Source organism: Nymphaea colorata, unplaced genomic scaffold (genome assembly GCF_008831285.2).
Source record: "Nymphaea colorata isolate Beijing-Zhang1983 unplaced genomic scaffold, ASM883128v2 scaffold0443, whole genome shotgun sequence".
Classification (NCBI taxonomy): domain Eukaryota; kingdom Viridiplantae; phylum Streptophyta; class Magnoliopsida; order Nymphaeales; family Nymphaeaceae; genus Nymphaea; species Nymphaea colorata.
The window spans coordinates 19,642-45,000 of NW_022204949.1; the positions used below are offsets into that span (position 1 = coordinate 19,642).

The following is a 25,359-nucleotide window of genomic DNA, read 5'->3' on the forward strand; positions in this document are numbered from 1 at the left end:
ATGAATCCAAGGTGAAATACAACGTATAAAAGAATGAGTATTTATATGCTCAAGAACAAAAAAAAATAACGGAACGGGGCACTTACTTTTTCTTTTATTCAGGGGCAGGAGTATCTCATCTACTGGATCGTTGTACATATCCATTTTAGTTAATTAAGGATTCCGCACACAAATACAAGTGATCCACAACTATATATATAATATATCTGATCATATATGTGTTAAATAAAGAAGGAGGATTTTCAATGCGAGATATCAAAACATACCTTTCCGTAGCGCCTGTGCTAACTACTCTATGGTTCGGTTCTTTAGCAGGTCTATTGATAGAGATCAATCGTTTATTCCCAGATGCGTTGACATTCCCCTTTTTTTCATTCTAGTTATCGGTGTGGTATTATCGATGTGGTAGAAGATGTTGGCTAACAATAGCAATAAATTCTCTGTTTGTTAAATAGCCCTGTCCTCCCTTCACTTTTGTTGAGTAGGGAAATAGAAAGAATAAAAGTGAATTAAACCTCAGCAAAACTCGGATTCGGGGTAGAAGAAATAGAGGGAGAACAGAAATAGAAATGTGGATCTAGGCTTGGATATTCAAGATTAGATAAGATACTTAAATTAAGTGATACTGAAATAAATACTGAGATTAGGAATAGTAATTGAATTGTAGTAAATAGTTGTATTACGTATTACTCTATTCTATTGATTACAACTTGCAACGAATCTTTCATAATTAGATTTCCAGTTAGCAACTTCTATTTTTTTCCTTTCTCCTTTCTTCTTCTTCGGATTGAAGAAGAGAAGAAAGAGTTGGGGGAATCCAAAATACAAAGGAGGTTTATGCCCAAGGGTAAAAATCCCAGAGTTACGGTTATTTTGGAATGTACCAGTTGTGTCCGAAATGGTGCCGATAAGAAGAAGGAATCACCGGGCATTTCCAGATATATTACTCAAAGAATCGACACAATACACCTGGTCGATTGGAATTGAAGAAATTCTGTCCTATTGTTACAAACATACGATTCACGGGGAGATAAAGAAATAGATTGAATGCGGTGTTGCCTTGCGTGTGCCAACATTTTAAGGAACGGGAAGGAATTACATATAACATATCTAGGAGCAAATAAATGCCATTTCGGGCGGATCCGAGATGAATGAAGAAATGGTATTTTAGAGAAGAAATGGTATTTTAGAGATAAGGAATAAACCATGGAGAAATTCAAGCGACCCTTTCGTAAATCCAAGCGATCTTTTCGTAGGCGTTTGCCCCAATTGGGTTGGGGGATCGAATTGATTATAGAAACATGAGTTTAATTAGTCGATTTATTAGTGAACAAGGAAAATATTACCTAGGCGAGTGAATAGATTGACCTTGAAACAACAACGATTAATTACTATTGCTATAAAACAAGCTCGTATTTTATCTTTGTTACCTTTTCTTAATAATGAGAAACAATTTGAGAGAGCCGAGTCGATTTCTAGAACTACCGGCACTAGAACCAGAAAAAATAGAAATAGGACCACTCTTCAATCGAATCAGAACTCAAATCATAACTCAAATTGATGTGATACTTTGTTCGTAAGATCCGGAGCTCATATTCAATTGTCGTGTCGGAAGAAAAAGAAAGAATGGGGAAGAAGACCCATTTCTTTATTGAAATGGGTTCGTTCATTCCTACTACATTTTATTTTCCTTTACATTGCTATTTTGACTCTACCTTCCCGGGGTCATTCTCCGGGAAACTCTGTTTCATTTCAATTATTCCGTCGGACTCCTCCCGATCAATCTCCTTATTTAAGGATATCATTGGAAATCATGTAAAGGCAATTCCTATTTGATATAGCTATTTGTGCAAGTATTTTACGATTAAGAAGGAGCTGCTTCTTGCGCAGATCGTGTATTAATCGACTATAGGGTACCCCATTCTCGCGGGTTACTGCATTTATCCGAGTGATCCACAAACGACGAAAATCTCGCTTTTGCCTTCCTCTACCCTATGGCTGGAAACCAAAGCCCTTATTTTCTGTTGAGTAGCAGTTCGAGTAAGTCTTGAATGAGCTCCTCGAAAGCTTGATGCAAATAAACGAATTTTCCTTCGACGCCTCCGCGCAATATATCCACGTCTAACTCTTGTCATAGTTTAAAATGGGACTTTGATGAATAAGATTTTCATGAATAACTAATTGATTTTCATTTCTTTTCTTTCAGTCATTCTTTTTCCTTCTCTTGGTCTAAGCAAAACGGATTCTTCCGGTGTATAAAATAAAATTCCGATGGCTTTCTTTTGCTACTATAACCTTCCCAACCACGATTTGTTATTTCTTACAGGCAGTTCATTTCCCCATGAATAAATAGTGGGTTCCATCGTTTCTATGGTTACTTCTTAAACGGCGAGGTCCTATCTATACACCGGAGCCCTTTCCCTCATTTAATCAATGTTATTGGTAACTTGTACAGTTCACACCATTTGGCTCTACCCATGAATTAGCCAGTAATAGGTCTTTTCACAACGAGATCTATCCATACAGTGACGGTATTTAATTATGAAGGTTGGCTAGGTAGCTGACCCTATCAGTCCGTTCTTTCATAAGTAAGAGCACCAATATAACTTTATGCTTTTTAAATACTATTTCCCCGCTTAATGGATAACCATTCGCTACCAATGAGGAATCGCTTTTCATCCCAAATTCAAATCAAGGCGATTGGATTTGCACCAATGGAAACCATAAATTCCATACACAATAGAGGTATATGATAGATTAGATCTTTTTTAAAAATGTAGTTCTTCCATTCTACCCCATTCATTTTCATTGGCACTGGTCATTGATACTGGAAAAATGGTTTAGTTTAGGTCACAGTTCATGATCTGAACGAGTCACACATACACCCTAGTACATGTTCCTCTACGCTGAGGGCATCCTCGAAGAGCAGGAGATTTCGTGACATTTCTCATTGGCTGTCTTGTGTTTCTAATAAGTTGTTTAATAGTTGGCATGCTGAATCGTATATAGAATCGGTTGGTTTAGATCGATCCTAACCTGATGATTATGAATTACTTTCATTTGAGTTGAAGATTCTACTTCGAACCATGGTTCGAAGTAGAATTACCGATTTACACAAAATCCGCGCTATTTTCGACTGCTACAAGATCAACAATGCCATGAGCTTGGGCTTCTGTTGCTGACATAAAAACATCCCTTTCCATGTCTTCAGATACAACCCATAAAGGTTTGCCCGTTCTTTGTACATAAACTCTTGTTAGTATTTCGCGAAGTTTCAACAGTTCTTCCGCTTCCAGGATAAATTCTCCTGCTTGTGCCTCATAAAAAGAACTAGCAGGTTGGTGGATCATAACCCTGATTATAATATGTCATAATGAACGATTCCTCTATCTCGCAAAATGGAGCGAAAAGAATAAATAAAAATAAAAAAAGATAGAAAACCGTACAGGCAATTTTTGCACATTGCATACGGCTCCGCAATGGAATCTACTCTTCTCTTACATCAAAGAAAGAGACAAATAGATCTATCAGATCCAAATCGTTGGATGATCCATTTACCACCCTTCTCCTCGTAGGAACAAAAAATACTATGATGGTTCCGTTGCTTTAGATAATATATTCATCTCTCTTCTATGATTCAGCAATCCCAAAGTTTCTTTCTGGTCTGAGTCTGATTAAATAAGAAAATGATAAGGAAAATGATCCCTTTCTTTTCATGCTTAGAAATATTCAGACTCATGTTGTGTAAGGAAAGGGGTTGTTTGTGACGCTGAAATGGACCCCCGATAAATAACATAGGAATAAGATCAAATCGGGACTAACCTTTTGTTTCATACTACTATCTCGATACATAATCATGTTATGAAGAAGCAATAATGATTTGCTCATATCGAACTAAACGTGCCATGCTATTATTACTTATATATTCCATATGGCGAAGGCATAGTCTTATTTTTTCTTCAAGTCAAATAAAAACTCATTGGCGCCGAGCGTGAGGGAATGCTAGACGTTTGGTAAATTCTCCTCCGACCAGGATGAAAGATCCATCGAAGCGGCTAATCCCATGCATATTGTATGTACGTCTGGTGGAACAATTTGCATAGCATCATAAATAGCTATTCCCGGTATTACCATCCGCCGGGAGAATTTATAAACAAATAGAGATCCCTGGTATTATCTTCCATACTGAGATATACCATGAGACCAACAAGTTGATTCGAGATCTCGCTATCAACGCCTTGGCCTAAAAAAGTAATCTTTCTCGATGAAGTCGGTTGATTAGGAAAAATTGTATCCCCGCAGAACCGTACACGCACCTTTCGATACATACGGTTCAAAAAGTTCGAAAAAAAATAATCAATGTGTCGATTCCAGACCTATTCTTTTTGAGTTTAGGCGTTTTCCTGACGAAGGGGTTTATTTTCATTTGCATTTTCCACAAAATTAGTTTTGGTTTGCCCTCCTAACCTACAAAAAGAATTCACTGAACATCTTTTATTGATGTATTCTTTTGATTGATGTATTGTTTCATCGAGATCCAAATCGCGATGCCATTTTCTTGTTCCTGAATGGGCCTCTTCACTTATTTTAGGTTTATGCTCTACTCCGGGTAAAGATTCGCCCGAATTCCATTTGCACATATAGGACAAATGACCCCAGTACCACTTATTTTTTTCTTACGACTTTTTTATGCCTTCCACCAACCAAGTATTCGATGTATTCATCACATTTATATTTATTAGTGGTTTGAGATCACTCCTATGGTCTTATTTCTGATAGATGATAGAAGTTGTAATCAATATTACCCATTTGGTATTTTCTGAACGGAGCCTGGATACTTCATTTTATTGTTCCAAGTCAACCATAGATTATTCTAATTGATAAGATAATATTTATCTTTCAAACGAATTGATCCATTTGCACATTTCACGCTCCGAATTATTGAATTGATTTGATGATTCAATCAATCTTTCTTAGGCGAAAGAGAGTATATCTCGATCAGGGGAGAGAACGGGGAAATCCCATATGACCCAATATGTCCGACAAGTCGCACTATATGTCAACCCAAACTGCATCTTCCTCTCCAGGACTCCGAAAAGGGACTTTTGGAACACCAATGGGCATTACATTAAAGAAAACGGGGTTAAGTACTATACTTCACTTTGATGTGGAAACGTAACAATGGGTTTATTGTCCTCATAATATTTTTGTTTATCATATTTTATACATAGATTGGAAGACTCATGTAGGAAGACAGAATGAAAAAAAGAAAATTCTTAGGGACGGAGCGGATCCTTCGAATGATGAACAAGTATCTAATGGATTCACTTAAAAAATGGGACCAATCCCCCATTGCGTATTGGTACTTATCGGGTATAAAATAAATCTGCTTCTCTTTGTTCCTGCGAACAGAACGGAATTGTTCCATTATTACTATCACCTGCGGCACGTAATAAATGTGAACCCTTGCACCGAGATAATCACTGAATGAGGTCCATAGCATAGTCTTTTCCAATGTGACAAAGTTACATAGTGTCTATTTTTCTTTGATGAAGGGGTATTTCCATGGGTTTGCCTTGGTATCGTGTTCATACTGTCGTATTGAATGATCCTGGTCGCTTGCTTTCTGTCCATATAATGCATACAGCTCTAGTTTCTGGTTGGGCCGGTTCTATGGCTCTATACGAATTAGCTGTTTTTGATCCCTCTGATCCCGTTCTTGATCCAATGTGGCGACAAGGTATGTTCGTTATACCTTCATGACTCGTTTAGGAATAACCAATTCATGGGGCGGTTGGAGTATTACAGGAGGAACTGTAACCAATCCGGGTATTTGGAGTTACGAAGGTGTTGCCGGGGCACACATTGTGTTTTCTGGCTTGTGCTTCTTGGCAGCTATCTGGCATTGGGTGTATTGGGATCTAGAAATATTCTGTGATGAACGTACGGGAAAACCCTCTTTGGATTTGCCCAAGATCTTTGGAATTCATTTATTTTTATCTGGGGTGGCTTGCTTTGGGTTTGGTGCATTTCATGTAACAGGTTTGTATGGCCCTGGAATATGGGTGTCTGATCCTTATGGGCTAACCGGAAAAGTGCAACCTGTAAGTCCTTCATGGGGCGCGGAGGGTTTTGATCCTTTTGTTCCGGGGGGATAGCTTCTCATCATATTGCAGCGGGCACCTTGGGAATATTAGCGGGTCTATTCCATCTTAGTGTTCGCCCGCCCAACGTCTATACAAAGCATTACGTATGGGCAATATTGAAACTGTGCTTTCCAGTAGTATCGCTGCTGTGTTTTTTGCAGCTTTCGTTGTTGCTGGAACTATGTGGTATGGTTCAGCGACTACTCCGATCGAATTATTTGGTCCTACTCGTTATCAGTGGGATCAGGGATATTTCCAGCAAGAAATATATCGAAGAGTTAACGCCGGGCTAGCTGAAAATCTGAGTTTATCGGAATCTTGGTCTAAAATTCCCGATAAACTAGCTTTTTATGATTATATCGGTAATAATCCGGCGAAAGGAGGATTGTTCAGAGCCGGCTCAATGGACAACGGGGATGGAATAGCTGTTGGGTGGTTAGGACACCCTGTCTTTAGAGATAAAGAGGGGCATGAACTTTTTGTACGTCGTATGCCTACCTTCTTTGAAACATTTCCGGTAGTTTTGGTAGATGGAGACGGAATTGTGAGAGCCGATGTTCCTTTTAGAAGGGCAGAATCCAAGTATAGTGTCGAACAAGTGGGTGTAACTGTTGAGTTCTATGGTGGTGAACTCGATGGAGTCAGTTATAATGATCCTGCTACTGTGAAAAAATATGCTAGACGTGCCCAATTGGGTGAAATTTTTGAATTGGATCGCGCTACTTTGAAATCCGATGGTGTTTTTCGTAGTAGTCCAAGGGGTTGGTTCACTTTTGGACATGCTTCGTTTGCTTTGCTTTTCTTTTTCGGCCACATTTGGCATGGTGCTAGAACCTTGTTCAGAGATGTTTTTGCTGGTATCGACCCAGATTTAGATGCTCAAGTGGAATTTGGAACCTTCCAAAAACTGGGGGATCCAACTACAAGGAGACAAGTAGTCTGATACAACATTTCTTTCATATGTCTAGCCTATGTTTCATATAGGGTACTGGAGAAATATTAATTCGAATCATCACCTATTACTCTTGACCTTTACTTGTCTGGGAAATGATCCCAAATGAACAGGTATGGAAGCTATAATTGTAAAACACGATCGAATCTATGGAAGCATTGGTTTATACATTCCTGTTGGTCTCGACTCTGGGGATAATATTTTTTGCTATCTTTTTTCGAGAACCGCCTAAGGTTCCAAATAAAAGATGAAATGATTTTTCATTATCTCAATTGAAATGATGACCCTCCGATGAGGAGGGTCATCATTTCAACTAGTCCCGTGTTCCTCAAATGGATCTCTTAGTTGTTGAGAGGGTTGCCCAAAGGCGGTATATAAGGCATACCCCGTAAAGCTTACAAGTAAACCAGATATGAAGATGGCGACTAGAGTTGCAGTTTCCATTATTAAGTGATTTCAAGACCACGATGGATCTACGATAAGATAGTTTATTTACAACGGAATCGTATACAAAGTCAACAGATCTCAAACAATGCACGGAATAGGATTTATGGCTACACAAACCATTGAGGGTAGTTCCAGATCTGGGCCAAGACGGACTATTGTAGGCGATTTATTAAAACCATTGAATTCGGAATATGGTAAAGTAGCCCCTGGATGGGGAACTACACCCCTTATGGGTGTCGCAATGGCTCTATTTGCAGTATTCCTATCTATTATTTTGGAGATTTATAATTCTTCCGTTTTACTGGATGGTATTTCATTAAGTTAGGTCCAGAAGAACGGATAAGTCCTAACTTTCAATAAAAAAAAGAATCACTTAGGATTCGGATTTCTAGGTCATCTCATTCTGTTTGGTAGTTCGACCGCGGAATTCTTTTGTTTCGGTATTTCCGGAATATGAGTGTGTGACTTGTTATACCTATTGATAGTACAGAGAATAAGTCTGTCATCTCATCGAGAGAGATGGTTCTAGCCGTCAGATAGTCAGTCTAGTATCTGGAGCACGGACTATATGGAATAGATTAAGAACTATTTAAACTATGATTCATACCTACTATTCATACCTCGTGACCGGCCTCCAACTACTATTATTTTTTTCAATTAACTTTTCAATGAGGCGTTTCAGAAATCGAACCACCTTTTTCCTTCAGAATCATGCTTAGTTTGAGCTGAGCGAGGGACAGGACAAATATTTCTATGGATTCTTAGTTATATATCTGTTCATTGAATAAGTGAAGTGATGATCAAACGAAAGGGTTCCTACTCAGAGAACTCTTTGGTTCTGTTTTGTTCTTTGTTGAATCATCGTGGTTCTAGTAGGAATCTGAGGTTTCAATTGATTCATAGGGTCTCAACAAGATAATTCCTATCAATAGTAAATTCGTATGTATTACGTATAAACAAAAATAAAATAGGGTAAGAGAACATTCAAAAGGCCTGTACAATCAACATAGGATGAGCCAACTTGATATTTTGGCGCTATCATCACAAAGAAGAGATTTAGAGTTTTGGTTCCCTCATTTTATCTGGAAAGATTGAATCAAGTGAAGTCTCTAAAAGGTTTCAAATCTTTCTTTTCTATTGCACGTTGCAACCAGAACCAGTATTGGGGTGTTTTCGCTTGAGCCGTACGAGACGAAATTCTCATATACGGTTCTTAGAGGGGGAGTCCCTTCGCCTTCGGTTCACCTATCTCAATAAAGTATATGATTGGTTCGAGGAGCGTCTCGAGATTCAAGCGATTGCAGATGATATAACTAGTAAATATGTTCCTCCTCATGTCAATATATTTCATTGTCTAGGAGGGATCACACTTACTTGCTTTTTAGTACAAGTAGCTACGGGTTTTGCTATGACTTTTTACTATCGCCCGACCGTCACAGAAGCTTTTGCCTCTGTTCAATACATAATGACTGAAGCCAACTTCGGTTGGTTAATCCGATCAGTTCATCGATGGTCAGCAAGTATGATGGTTCTAATGATGATCCTGCACGTATTTCGTGTTTATCTCACAGGTGGTTTTAAGAAACCACGTGAATTGACTTGGGTTACGGGTGTAGTTCTGGCTGTGTTGACTGCATCCTTTGGGGTAACTGGTTATTCTTTACCTTGGGACCAAATTGGGTATTGGGCAGTCAAAATTGTAACTGGTGTACCTGAGGCTATCCTATAGTGGGATCGCCCTTGGTAGAGTTATTACGCGGAAGTGCTAGCGTGGGTCAATCCACTTTGACCGCTTTTATAGTTTACACACTTTTGTATTACCTCTTCTTACCGCCGTATTTATGTTAATGCACTTTTCAATGATACGTAAGCAAGGTATTTCAGGTCCTTTATAGAGAAGACAGAGCATAGGTATTTGTAATAGATCATATAATATATTGTTTGGGTAGGAACAAAAAAAATAGTATTTGTATTTCATTGCTATAAATATGGATTATTGAAAAGATAAGACATGTTATTTGGATATTTCCTTCAACCACGAAGTATTTTTTATTTGATACGAACAGTTGAAGTGGATTCTCGGAGGAGAGGATGGATTATGGGAGTGTGTGACTTGAACTATTGATTGGTCCATGCAGATATATTATCTGCCACATTGGAATTCATAAACAAATGTGTCTCTGTTCAACCGCCGCCCCCCTGCGGAGCAAGAGGATAGGCTGGTTCCTTTGAGGAGAATCTTTTCTATGATCAGACCCGAATCATGTCATGCATGAATAGCTTCGTAAGATCTAGTAGAATAAGTGATGTGGCATGATCCAGATTATGTTCTATCTATTCCACTTCCATTTATTTAACTTATAGTAGGGAATGCATTCATTTCCCCTGCATCGACCCGATCTATGATACTATCGGAGTGAAACACGGGATCTAAGGAAGAATCGAGGCTAGACTTTATTAGTAACAAGTAATCCTTTGTACGTAAGAAGACTCTAAAAACAATATTGTGCATCAATTACAAGGTATGAGACAATCCAAAAGCATTTGATCATGATCGATGTAAGCCTACTTGGGTATTGAGCATTTATTTGTACGAACATAGTTTCCTGGATGGCATATGGATTTTATATGAATCCATTTCATTCCTTTGATTATTGCTCGAGCTGGATGATGAAAATCATCATGTCCGGTTCTTTCGGGGGATGGATCATAAGAATTCACCTATCCCAATAACAAAGAAACCCGACTTGAATGATCCTGTATTAAGAGCAAAATTGGCTAAGGGGATGGGACATAATTATTATGGGGAACCGGCATGGCCTAATGATCTTTTATATATTTTTCCCGTAGTAATTCTAGGTACTATTGCATGTAACGTAGGTCTAGCGGTTCTAGAGCCATCAATGATTGGTGAACCGGCAGATCCATTTGCAACTCCTTTGGAAATATTACCCGAATGGTACTTCTTTCCCGTATTTCAAATACTCCGTACAGTACCCAATAAGTTATTGGGTGTTCTTTTAATGGTTTCGGTACCAGCGGGATTATTGACAGTACCCTTTTTGGAAAATGTTAATAAATTCAAAATCCATTCCGTCGCCCAGTAGCTACAACATCTTTTGATTGGTACGGCAGTAGCCTTTGGTTAGGTATTGGAGCAACATTACCTATTGATAAGTCTCTAACTTAGGTCTTTTTCAAATTAAAATAGATCTTGAATACTAAGGTAAGGCGGGATATTACGTATGTATCTAGTTAGGCATACTTCAAGTTTATCCTCCTAGATACATCTCTTTCATTTGATTATAGATCTATTCTGAAGAATCCACGAATACAGACTATGCTGAAGATTCAAACAGACTTTGTTTTGTTTCTTCTTTTTCGTTAGTGTGTATATTTTAGTGTGTATATTGATTATATATTACAATTATTATTCAATTCGAATTGAATAATAATTTGTAATATATAGGAAGAATAATTATAGTATAATTTATAGTTAGTTTAGTTATAAAAAATAAGAAATAAGATAAAGATAAGAAAATAATAGAAATTTTATTTCATTATTTTCTAGTTAATAAATAGTCTTTCATTTATAATTTTTTCATTTCGTGCTTTCATTCGAAATGAAAAAAAATTTCAACGGATTCAAACTGAGTTGAATTTTTAAGCAAGTCGATTGTGAAACCCTTCTGTAGAATGTCGAATATTTGTTTTACGTCTTCTACGCGAAATGCTCAATTCTCATAAGATCTTCTTGACTTTTACTCAAAAGGTCCAGCAATGTATGTATATTAGACCTTTTGAGACAGTTATAAGTCCTAGGAGGCAATTCTAATTGATCAATAAAAATACGTTTCAATATGATTTCTCTTTCATATTATCCAATCCATCATCAAAGGTAAAAAGGGCACACTAGCCCTTTTTTGATTGTCCTCCATATTTCTATTTATGTCCTGTTCCTCCGCATGTAAAAAAGGAATAAATAATCGATCAAATTACGAGAAGCTTCATAAAGCGCTTCCTTAGGAGTTAAACTTCCATTCGTCCATATTTCAAGAAAAGTATCTCTTGTTTCTCATTCCCATTCCATAAGAATGAATACTATGATTCGCATTTCGAACAGGCATGGATACAGCATCTATAGGATAGCTTCCGTCTTGATAGTTATTTGGGGTTCTCGTACAATATCCACGACCCCTCTCAATTTTTAATTCAATGCACAAATCAACCGGTTCCGTTAGGACAGCTATATGCTGTGTAGTATCAACTATTTCTACAGAAGGTGGTGAGATGATATTTGAGCAGTTAGTGTCTAGGGCCCTGACATAGATAGATGCGTCGAGAGTTCCGTACAGATCACTTCTAAATACAATTTTTTTCAAATTCATTAAAATTTCATGGACTGATTCTTCAATACCTACTATCGTAGAAATTCATGTGGTACCTTATCAGATTTGCGCGCGTAATACTGTTCCTTCTAGTTCTCCAAGTAAAGCCCTTCGCATCGCGATACCGATTGTATCGGCTTGACCCTTCATAAGTGGGATAAACGAAACGACCATATAAAGGCGTTTGCTGTCTGCTCTTGATTCAACACACTTCCACTGTAGCGTCCGAGTGGATACTGGTACTTCCTCCGAACCATACAATATAATATTATTTGATGAGATCATTTAATTATTTATTTCTCTTGGATTGGAATCTTTTCCATTTTTTTTCTAAACGCGCCTTTTTTTTGGCGGTCTACATCCATTATGCGGCATAGGGGTTACGTCACGTACAAAATTTAATAGTATACCACTTCTACGAATCGCTCGTAATGCTGCATCTCTCCCGAGACCGGGACCCTTTATCATGATTCTGCTCGTTGCATACCTGGTCTACTACCGCACGAATAGCATTTCTGCTGCGGTTTGAGCAGCAATGGGGTACCCTTCTTGTGCCCTTGAATCACAGGTACCGCAGAAGACCAGAAACGACCCGACCTTGTGGGTCTGTAACAGTAACAATAGTATTGTTGAAACTCGCTTGAACATGATAACTCCTATTGGTGTTCTACACCCACTCTTACGTGAACTAATACGGCTATTTCTACGTGAACAATTCTTGTATAGGTTTTGTCATATTCATTTGCATTCATAAATATGAGTCAGAGATATACGGATATTCATTTCATGTGAAACAAATTCTTTATTTATTTGTACATTAGGTCTTTAGAAGTGAAGTTCTTTTTTTTTTATAAATATTATCCCTGTCTCTGTTTATGTTTCGGATTAGAACAAATTACTATAATTCGTCCTCGCCTACGGATCAGTCGACATTTTTCACAAATCTTACGAACAGAAGCTCTTATTTTCATATTTGTTGTTCCTTAATTCCGAATCTACTCTTTGAAAGAAAATAAGTCTCTTTTCTTTAATTCACCTTAAGTTAGTGTTTGAGCCTTAAAATTTATCCCCATGAAAATTTAAATACCTAATCGTTTGAATCTTTATTGCGAAGTCTATAAATTATACGTCCCCTTGTTGAATCATAACGGCTGACTTCTATTTTTACTCTATCTCCTGGTAGTATTCGTATAAAACTACGTCGTATCCGCCCTGAAACATAACCTAGAACCAGGTCTTCGTTATCTAAGCGAACCCAGAACATGCCATTGGGAAGTGATTCAGTAATTAAACCTTCATGGATCAATTTTTGTTCTTTCATTCCAGGTAACCTCCTTGAAGTATTAACTAATGTAGGAGGAGTGACATTAGACAACCCACCTCTACTCTCTTTTTCATAAATAGGAAGTTACGTATCAAATTCGTATACCAGATGGATCACCTCACCATATATAAAACAAAATTTCTCCTCCAATTCTTTCTAGTCGAGCTTCTCGATCTGTCATTATACCCCTAGAAGTAGAAAGAATTACAACCCCTATCCCGCCTGAAATCCTAGGAATTCGTTGAGAGTTGGAATAGATTCGCAGACCTGGTCTGCTGATACGCTTTAAAATATTTCTATGTGCTCTTTTCCTATTTCTTCTATGTCGTAGGGTTAAAACCAAGAAATCCTTGTTGTTTTCCCGGTGCTTCCTAACATTTTCGATAAAACCCTCTCGTAGAAGTATTTTCACAATGTTTTCGGTAATATTAGTGGATGGTATTCGAACTGTTCCTTTTTTATCCATGTCAGCATTTCTTATATAAGTTATTATATCGGCAATAGTGTCTCTACCCATGACGAACTATCATTTTTTTTTTGCTTTGATATAATCAACATGTTTCTTTTTTTATTTTTCATTAAAGGTATATGCCTGAGACATAATCTACTAATTTATCCATTTCAAAGACCCTACTACCCATTGTCTCGTCTACTAGCGTTCATTATTTATAATACTTCGGGAGCTAATGAGACTATCTTAGTGAAATTTAACTGTCTCAATTCACGAGCAATCGAACCAAAAACTCGGGTGCCTTTTGGATTTCCTTCTTGATCAATGACAACTGCTGCATTGTCATCATACCGGATTATCATACCGTTGTCGCGCTTGAGTTCTTTACATGTACGTACAATTACAGCTCTGATTACTTCTGATCTTTCCAGGGGCATATTTGGCACTGCTTCTTTGATTACAGCAACAATAACGTCACCGATATGAGCATATCGGTAATTACTAGCTCCTATGATTCGAATACACATCAATTTTCGAGCTCCGCTGTTGTCCGCTACATTCAAAAAGGTCTGAGGTTGAATCATCTTTCTTTTATTTGAGTTCTTTCAATGCAAGAGGCGAGGGGGAAAAGAAAATTTTCTGTCCAGAAATAAGTAAACCAGCGATTATAGATTATATTTTTCATCATTCATAAATATCCCTTTGGTCCGATATCCCTATTCCGCAATAACGAATTTTGTTCGTATAGGCATTTTGCGCGCCGCTATTTCCATAGCGGCTCTGGCTACGGTTTCTGATACTCCGCCCATTTCATAAAGTATTCGATCCGGTTTAACGACGGATACCCAATATTCAGGAGATCCCTTCCCCGAACCCATACGTGTTTCCGCGGGTCTTAGTGTAACGGGTTTGTCGGGGAATATACGTACCCATATTTTTCCGCCACGACGGGCATATCGTGTCATTGCGCGGCGCCCTGCTTCTATTTGTCTAGATGTGATCCAAGCGGGTTCAAGTGCCTGAAGCGCATATTTACCGAAACAAATACGATTGCCCCGATAAGATACTCCTTTCATTCTTCCTCTATGTTGTTTACGAAACCTGGTTCTTTTGGGGTTATAGTTGATGGTAGTGTCTCAATTCCATCTCTACTACAGAACCGGACATGAGAGTTTCTTCTCATCCAGCTCCTCGCGAATGAAACGATAAATAAACAATAAATAATATTAGGATTATTTAATGGATGAAATTTCGCGGGCGAATATTTACTCTTTTATATTTATCTGCTTTATTCGTAGGGTCGCTCCATAACCTCTTCGAAGAAATCAGTTCGTTCCCGGCGCGTTCCGCCATCCCGTCCAGTGAATCATTAGGATTCGTTTTCAATCGAATCCTCCGCAGTCACAGGTTCCGTCGTTCCCATAGCTTCTCCTCCATTAATGTCGAGGTCTGAATTCTGCAATGGAGCTTCTAATTTAATCTGTCCCTGAGTCAATCTCCTCAGTCTCTATCGACTCAATGCTCTTTATTTTTTGAAATCTATCTCAATTATAGATGAATTGAATTATATTATAGTATATGATGCCTTATCACATTGCCCTTTCTAAGATGATTCATAGACCATACATATTGGAATAATATATCATTTCTTTTCCCCTTCTCTCTTTCTCTCATCCTTCCATTCATCCGCATCCCTCTATTTTGGTTTCACAACTTACACAATCAATCAAGATTCATTTTTACTTTATTGAAAAAGGATTTCAGTTGCTACAAATATATGATTATTATCTCATATAATGACCGATTCCTTGGATCTTGAGAATACGAAGCAATGAGCTGGTTATTAATTTATATTTATATTAGGTAGGGTCCAATTCTTTCTTTTAGTCCCAACGAGTCACACACTAAGCATAGCAATTCTATCATATCAAAGTGGTAAATCGAATTGTTATTCAAACATATATAATTGATCCGTTTTGACTAAACGGAAAAAGACCTAAACTAAATTGAGTTTTTTGCCCTGTCCATGGATAAGTATCCATGAATAGAATCGCAAGAAAAGGAGCCATTACTCTTCATCCAAAAATATCCAAATTTTTATCCCTAATACTCCATAGATAGTTCGAACTGGATAGGAACAATAATCAATTTTCACTCGAATGGTCTGTAGGGGAACCCTACCTTCTCTAATCCATTCAACGCGGGCAATTTCGTTTCCATTGAGACGTCCTGCAATTTGTACCTGAATTCCCTTTGCATCCGCTTGTTCAGCTAATTCAATAGCTTTTTTCATTGCCTTTCTAAAGGAAACTCTATTCTTTAATTGCAGAGCGATATATTCTGCAAGAATATTAGGTTGCCCGTAAGGTCTTGCAACTCTTGCGATAGCAATGTTGAGTCTTCGGTTCACAGAATGAAAGCTTTTTTGTACATTAGTCTGTAATTCTTCGATTCCTCGGGCTCGACCCTCTATTAACATATTGGCGAATCCAATATGAATTATGACTTGGATCAAATCGATTCTTTTTTTAATATCTATACGTGCAATTCCTTCAAAACCTGAGGATATTCTCATATGTTTTTGTACATAATTCTTGATACAATCCCGTATTTTTTCATCTTCCTGGAGACCTTTGGAATAATTTTTTGGTTGTGCGAACCAAAAGGAACGATGACTTTGGGTTGTACCAAGTCTGAAACCAAGTGGATTTATTTTCTGTCCCATATCTACCTACCAATATTCTCTTTCTAAACTAAAAGTCATGTTTTGAAAATCAAATATTTTTTAAATTGAAGTTAGGTCTTTCGCTCAATACAATAGTTATATGACAGGTGGGTCTTTTTATTGGGTAACTACGTCCCCGAGCTCGCGGTTTTAACCTTTTGACGATAACACCTTCGTTGACTTCGGCTTTACTAATAAATAAATCAGCTTCTTTCAAACCCCTATTGTGACTAGCATTTGCTGCTGCGGAATAAACTAATTTGAAAATGGGGTAACATGCTCGATAAGGCATGAGTTCCAGTATCATAAGTGTTTGCTCATAGGAGCAACCGCGAATTTGATCAATTACCCTTCGTGCTTTTTGAGCAGACATACCTATATGTCGAGCTAAAGCTCGTATTTCTGTACCCGAGGTCTTCTTTATCATAGTCATAGGGTTTTACCTCACACACACCAATAAAAATAAGAATAAATCATGAGAGCACTTATTTAACTTTTGATTACATTAATACATTAACTATATTAATATTATCATTATCGCCGAGATCTATTATCGTTTCTCGCGTGTCCCCGGAAAGTCAGAGTAGGCGCGAATTCTCCCAATTTGTGACCCACCATACGCTCCGTTATATAAATAGGTAAATGCTCCTTTCCGTTATGAACAGCAATTGTATGACCGACCATTGCAAATATAATGGTCGATGCTCGGGACCAAGTTACTATTATACTTCTTTCCTCTGCCTTGTTGAGCTTCTCAATTTTACTTAATAAGTGATTAGCCACAAAAGGATTTTTTTTAGATGAACGGGCCACAAGTGATTACTCCCCCTTCTTTTCATTTTTTCATTTTGTGAAGACGAAAAAACCAATTTGATTTAATTTTACATCATTCATTATTTTTTCTTTCTCTTTCTATTTACGGCGACGAAGAATAAAAATATCACTATATTTATTCCTTTTCCTACTCCTTCTTCCAAGCGCGGGATAACCCCAAGGAGTTGTGGGTTTTTTTCTACCAATCGGGGCCCTCCCTTCACCACCTCCATGGGGATGGTCTACAGGGTTCATAACTACTCCTCTTACTACAGGACGCTTACCTAGCCAACATTTAGATCCGGCTCTACCCAAACTTTTCTGGTTCGCCCCGACATTACCCACTTGTCCGACTGTTGCTGAGCAGTTTTTGGATATCAAACGAACCTCTCCAGATGGTAATCTTAATGTGGCCGATTTACCCTCTTTTGCAATCAGTTTCGCTACAGCACCTGCTGCTCTAGCTAATTGTCCACCCTTTCCAAGTGTTATTTCTATGTTATGTATGGCCGTGCCTAAGGGCATATCGGTTGAAGTAGATTCTTCTTTTTGATCAATCAAAACCCCTTCCCAAACTGTACAAGCTTCTTCCAAAGCATACGGCTTTCTGGATGTAGATGATGATATCTAGACAGATGGATCTTATATGAATCGTATGATGAAGTACCACATGAGTGGATATATAGGAATCCAAATCTGCCGAATCACTCATGCTACGATCTTCTACATCCTAGGTCTCCCCATTCCGTCATCTGGCTTATGTTCTTCATGTAGCACTCAGACCGAATGACTCTATGAAATTACGTCGATACTTCCATTCCACATATTACGGGTAACGTAGGAGACATCTCTATTTTTCCCCCGGGGGATCTTTAGAATTACCACTGCTTAGCTTTCAATTCGCCTCTGACCATCAAATGAAATGTGAATAACCCATCCTCCTCTCTTTGAAACAAGGGGCGCTTCCGGTTCTATCCGTGCTTCAAACAATTTTGTCTTCTCCATATTACCATATCTCTAGAGTCAATAATTTTATATGAGGAACCACTGAACTCAATCACCTGCTGCCGTTACTCTTCAGTTTTCTGTTGAGGTCTATCCCGTAGAGGTACTCAAATTGGATCAGTGATCGATTTCTAGGTTTTGTCGTAAACCTAATTGGTTACTTCCAATTACGTAAATCAATAGTTCAAACCGCACTCAAAGGTAGGGCATTTCCCATTGATATAGGAACTTCTGTACCAGAAACAATGGTATCTCCAATTATAGCCCCTCTGGGATGTAAAATATATCTCTTCTCACCATCCCCATAGTGTATGAGACAAATGTATGCATTTCGATTAGGGTCGTATTCTATGGTTACGATTCTACCAGATATGTCTTTTGCATTCCGTCGAAAATCGATTTTACGGTATAGACGCTTATGACCTCCCCCTCTATGCCTTGCGGTAATGATTCCTCTGGCATTACGACCTTTACCACAACGATGCTGTCCATAGATCAAATTTGTTCGTGGATTGGATTTCGCTTGACTGTCTACGGCTCCTTTGCGTGTGCTAGGGGTAGAAGTTTTGTATAAATGTATGGCCATGTTATTAAGTATTTATTTTTTTTTATTTAAGTTCTTTTCTCTATAAGAGGTGGAATAGAATAACCCGGTTGAAGCGTAATGATCATACGTCTGTAATGCATTGTATGTCGCATAATAGGTCCCATTCTTCTACCCTTTCCCGGGAGTCGATGGCTATTCATAGCTACTACCTTGACACCAAAGAAGAGTTCGATCCAATGCTTTATTTCTGTCCTAGTTGATCCTGATTCGACATTAGAAGTATATTGATTGTTCCCCAATAACCGAATACTTTTTTCTGTAAATACTGCATATTTGATTCCATCCATAAATCCATTTTCTTCCCTATGAGTTCCAGTATCTATAAGAATTAGAATTCTTACCGTTTCTACCGTTTCTATCTTATTCTTATAGTATGAATATACCAATTAGTTATCTATGGATGATGAGATTCCGTTGATACGGAGCCAATTCTATTATTGAACGTTCCAATTCGCGTGCATCCAGCAGGAATTGAACCTACGAATTTGCCAATTATGAGTTGGGCGCTTTAACCATTCAGCCATGGATGCTTCGCGGAGACTCGTCATCAACGGGGGCTGTCTTTGTGTAAGTGGATTTCAATTGAAATATAATCTTTCGTTTAGGAGAAATCAATGAAACGGCATCAATTCAAATCCTGTATTTTGGAATTGAGAGAGATATTGAGAGAGATCAAGAATTCTCGCTATTTCTTAGATTCATGGACCAAATTCGATTCAGTGGTGTCTTTCACTCACATTTTTTTCCACCAAGAACGTTTTGTGAAACTCCTTGGCCCCCAAACTTGGAGTGTCCTGCTTTCACGTGATTCACAGGGTTCAACAAGCAATCGATATTTCACTTTCACGATCAAAGGTGTAGTACTGCTTGTAGTAGCGGTCCTTATATATCGTATTAACAATCGAAATATGGTCGAAAGAAAAAATCTCTATTTGATGGGGCTTCTTCCTATACCTATGAATTCCATTGGACCCAGAAATGATACATTGGAAGAATCTTTTTGGTCTCCCAATATCAATAGGTTGATTGTTTCGCTCCTGTATCTTCCAAAAGGGAAAAAGATCTCTGAGAGTTGTTTCATGGATCCGAAAGAGAGTACTTGGGTCCTCCCAATAACTAAAAAGTGTATCATGCCTGAATCTAACTGGGGTTCGCGGTGGTGGAGGAACTGGATCGGAAAAAAGAGGGATTCTAGTTGTAAGATATCTAATGAAACAGTAGCTGGAATTGAGATCTCATTCAAAGAGAAAGATATCAAATATCTGGAGTTTCTTTTTGTATCCTATATGGATGATCCGATCCGCAAGGACCATGGTTGGGAATTGTTTGATCGTGTTTCTCCGAGGAAGAAGCGAAACATAATCAATTTGAATTCGGGACAGCTATTCGAAATCTTAGCGAAACACTTGATTTGTTATCTCATGTCTGCTTTTCGTGAAAAAAGACCAATTGAAGTGGAGGGTTTCCTCAAACAACAAGGAGCTGAGGCAACTATTCCATCAAATGATATTGAGCATGTTTCCCATCTCTTCTCGAGAAACAAGTGGGATATTTCTTTGCAAAATTGTGCTCAATTTCATATGTGGCAATTCCACCAAGATCTCTTCGTTAGTTGGGGGAAGAATCAGCACGAATCGGATTTTTTGAGGAACGTATCGAGAGAGAATTTGATTTGGTTAGACAATATGTGGTTGGTAAACAAGGATCGGTTTTTTAGCAAGGTACGGAATGTATCGTCAAATATTCAATATGATTCCACAAGATCTATTTTCGTTCAAGTAACGGATTCTAGCCAATTGAAAGGATCTTCTGATCAATCCAGAGATCATTTCGATTCCATTAGGAATGAGGATTCGGAATATCACACATTGATCAATCAAACAGAGATTCAGCAACTAAAAGAAAGATTGATTCTTTGGGATCCTTCCTCTCTTCAAACGGAACGAACAGAGATAGAATCAGATCGATTCCGAAATACCCTTCTGGATATTCCTCAATGTCCCGGCTATTCACGGAACGTGAAAAGCAGATGAATAATCATCTGTTTCCGGAAAAAATCGAAGAATTTCTTGGGAATCCTACAAGATCAATTCGTTCTTTTTTCTCCGACAGATGGTCAGAACTTCATCTGGTTTCGAATGCTACTGAGAGGTTCACTAGAGATCAGAAATTGTTGAAGAAACAACAAGATGTTTTTTCTTTTGTCCCTTCCAGGCGATCGGAAAAGAAAGAAATGGTTGATATATTCAAGATAATTACGTATTTACAAAATACCGTCTCAATTCATCCTATTTCATCAGATCGGGGATGTGATATGGTTCCGAAGGATGAACCGGATATGGACAGTTCTAATAAGATCTCATTCTTGAACAAAACCCATTTTGTGATTTATTCCATCTATTCCATGACCGGAACAAAGGGAGATACACGTTGCACCACGATTTGAATCAGAAGAGAGATTTCAAGAAATGGCAGATCTATTCACTCTATCAATAACCGAGCCTGATCCGGTGTATCATAAGGGATTTGCCTTTTCTATTGATTCCTACGGGTTGGATCAAAAAAAATTCTTGAATGAGGTATTCAACTCCAGGATGAATCGAAAAAGAACTCTTTATTGGTTCTACCTCATATTTTTGATGAAGAGAATGAATCTTTTTATCGAAGGATCAGAAAAAAAATGGGTCCGGATCTCCTGCAGGAATGGTTTGGAAGATCCAAAACCCAAAATAGTGGTATTTGCTAGCAACAACATAATGGAGGCAGTCAATCAATATAGATTGATCCGAAATCTGATTCAAATCCAATATAGCACCTATGGGTACATAAGAAATCTATCGAATAGATTCTTTTTAATGAATAGATCCGATCGCAACTTCGAATATGGAATTCAAAGGGATCAAATAGGAAATGATACTCTGAATCATATAACTATAATGAAATATATGATCAACCAACATTTATCGAATGTGAAAAAGAGTCAGAAGAAATGGTTCGATCCTCTTATTTCTCGAACCGAGAGATCCATGAATCGGGATCCTAATGCATATAGATACAAATGGTCCAATGGGAGCAAGAATTTCCAGGAGCATTTGGAGCATTTCGTTTCTGAACAGAAGAACCGTTTTCAAGTGGTGTTCGATCGATTACGTATTAATCAACATTCGATTGATTGGTCCAAGGTTATCGACAAACAAGATTTGTCTAAGTCACTTCATTTCTTTTGTCCAAGTCACTTCTCTTTTGTCTAAGTCACTTACTTTTTTCTTTGTGATATCGGGAATATCCCCATTCATAGGTCCGAGATCCACATCTATGAATTGAAAGGTCCGAATGATCAACTCTGCAATCAGTTGTTAGAATCAATAGGTGTTCAAATCGTTCATTTGAATAAATTGAAACCCTTCTTATTGGATGATCATGATACTTCCCAAAGATCGAAATTCTTGATCAATGGGGGAACAATATCAGCATTTTTGTTCAATAAGATACCAAAGTGGATGATTGACTCACTCCATACTAGGAATAATCGCAGGAAATTCTTTGATAACACCGATTCCTATTTCTCAATGATATCCCACGATCGGGACAATTGGCTGAATCCCGTGAAACCATTTCATAGAAGTTCATTGATATCTTCTTTTTATAAAGCAAATCTACTTCGATTCTTGAATAATCCACATCACTTCTGCTTCTATTCTAACAAAAGATTCCCTTTTTATGCGGAAAAGACCCGTATCGATAATTATGATCTTACATATGGACAATTCCTCCATATCTCGTTCATCCGCAACAAGATATTTTCTTTGTGCGTCGGTAAAAAAAAACATGTTTTTTGGAGAGAGATACTATTTCACCAATCGAGTCACAGGTATCTGACATATTCATACCTAACGATTTTCCACAAGTGGTGACGAAACGTATAACTTGTACAAATCTCAGCCTCTTTCAACTTATTGTCAGCCTCTTTCAGATATGAATCTATCTGATTCAGAAGGGAAGAACTTGCATCAGTATCTCAGTTTCAATTCAAACATGGGTTTGATTCACACTCCATGTTCTGAGAAAGATTTACCATCCGCAAAAAAACGGAATCTTTGTCTAAAGAAATGCGTTGAGAAACGGCAGATGTATAGAGCCTTTCAACGAGATAGTGCTTTTTCAAATCTCTCAAAATGGAATCTGTTCCAACGTATATGCCATGGTTCCTTACTTCGGCAGGGTGCAAATATATAAATTTCATCCTTTTAGATACTTTTCAGACCCATTGCCGATACTAAGTAGCAGTCACAATTTGTATCCTTTTTTATGATATTATGCATGGATCAGATATATCATGGTCAATTCTTCAGATTCCATTGTGGGCGATTCTTCCACGATGGAATCTGATAAGTGAGATTCGAGTAAGTGTTTACAGAATCTTCTTCTGCCCGAAGAAATGATTCATCGAAATAATGAGTCACCCGTTCCATTGAAGTGGACACATCTGAGATCACCAAATGCTCGGGAGTTCCTCTATTCAATCCTTTTCCTTCTTCTTGTTGCTGGATATCTCGTTCGTACGCATCTTCTCTTTATTTCCCGAGTCTCTAGTGAGTTACAGACAGAGTTAGAAAAGATCAAATCTTTGATGATTCCATCATACATGATTGAGTTGCGAAAACTTCTGGATAGGTATCCTCCACCTGAACTGAATTCTTTCTGGTTAAAGAATCTCTTTCTAGTTGCTCTGGAACAATTAGGAGATTCTCTGGAAGAAATACGGAGTTCTGCTTCTGGTGGCAACATGCTATTGAGTGGTGGTCCACTTATGGGGTCAAATCAATACGTTCTAAGAAGAAAGATTTGAATATCAATCTCATCGATATCATCTATCTCATAAGTATCATACCAAATCCCATCAATTCAATCACTTTTTCGAGAAATACGAGACATCTAAGTCGTACAAGTAAAGAGATCTATTCATTGATAAGAAAAAACGTGAACAGTGATTGGATTGATGATCAAATAGAATCCTGGGTCGCGAACAGTGATTGGATTGATGATGCAGAAAGAGAATTCTTAGTTCAGTTCTCCACCTTAACGACAGAAAAAGGATTGATCAAATTCTATTGAGTCTGACTCATAGTGATCATTTATCAAAGAATGACTCTGGTTATCAAATGATTGAACAACCGGGATCCATTTACTTACGATACTTAGTTGACATTCAAAAAAGGTATCTAATGAATTATGAGTTCAATAGATCCTGTTTAGCAGAAAGACGGATATTCCTTGCTCATTATCAGACAATTACTTATTCACAAACCCCGTGTGGGGCTAATAGTTCTCATTTCCCATCTCATGGAAAACCCTTTTCGCTCCGCTTAGCCCTACCCCCTTCTAGGGGTATTTTAGTGATAGGTTTTATAGGAACTGGACGATCATATTTTGTCAAATACCGAGTGACAAACTCCTATGTTCCCTTCATTACGGTATTTCCGAACAAGTTCCTGGATGACAATCAAGGTTATCTTATTGATGATATCGATATTGAGGATCGTGACGATATCGATATTGATGATCGTGACGATGATGACCTTGATACGGAGCTGCTAACTATGCCGAATGTGCTAACTATGTATATGACGCCGAAAATAGACCAATTTGAGATCACCCTTCCATTAGAATTAGCAAAAGCAATGTCTCCTTGCATAATATGGATTCCAAACATTCATGATCTTTATGTGAATGAGTCGAATTACTTATCCCTCGGTCTATTAGTGAACCATCTCCCAGGGATTGTGAAAGATGTTCCACTAGAAATATTCTTGTTATTGCTTCGACTCATATTCCCCAAAAAGTGGATCCCGCTCTAATAGCTCCGAATAAATCAAATACATGCATTAAGATACGAAGGCTTCTTATTCCACAACAACGAAAGCACTTTTTCATTCTTTCATATACTAGGGGATTCCGCTTGGAAAAGAAAATGTCCCATACTAATGGATTCGGATCCATAACCATGGGTTCCAATGCACGAGATCTTGTAGCACTTACCAATGAGGTCCTATCAATTAGTATTACACAAAAGAAATCAATTATAGACACTAATACAATTAGATCAGCTCTTCATAGACAAACTTGGGATTTGCGATCCCAGGTAAGATCCGTTCAGTATCATGAGATCCTTTTCTATCAGATAGGAAGGGCTGTTGCACAAAATGTACTTCTAAGTAATTGCTCCATAGATCCTATATCTATCTATATGAAGAAGAAATCATGTAAGGAAGGGGATTCTTATTTGTCCAAATGGTACTTCGAACTTGGAACGAGCATGAAGAAATTAACGATACTTCTTTATCTTTTGAGTTGTTCTGCCGGATCGGTCGCTCAAGATCTTTGGGGACCCGATGAACAAAATTGGATCACTTCTTATGGATTCGTTGAGAATGATTCTGATCTAGTTCATGGCCTATTAGAAAGCGCTCTGGTGGGATACTCACGGACAGAATGCAGTCA

At 38.0% G+C, this 25,359-nt stretch overlaps 2 pseudogenes; one reads left to right on the forward strand and one right to left on the reverse strand.

Moving 5' to 3' along the window:
- Nucleotides 1-5,555: 5,555 nt before the first annotated feature.
- LOC116244998 (photosystem II CP47 reaction center protein-like) lies at nucleotides 5,556-10,735 on the forward strand (annotated as a pseudogene).
- A 424-nt stretch (nucleotides 10,736-11,159) lies between these two features.
- On the reverse strand, nucleotides 11,160-12,218 carry LOC126409490 (DNA-directed RNA polymerase subunit alpha-like; annotated as a pseudogene).
- Between the last annotated feature and the right edge of the window lie 13,141 nt (nucleotides 12,219-25,359).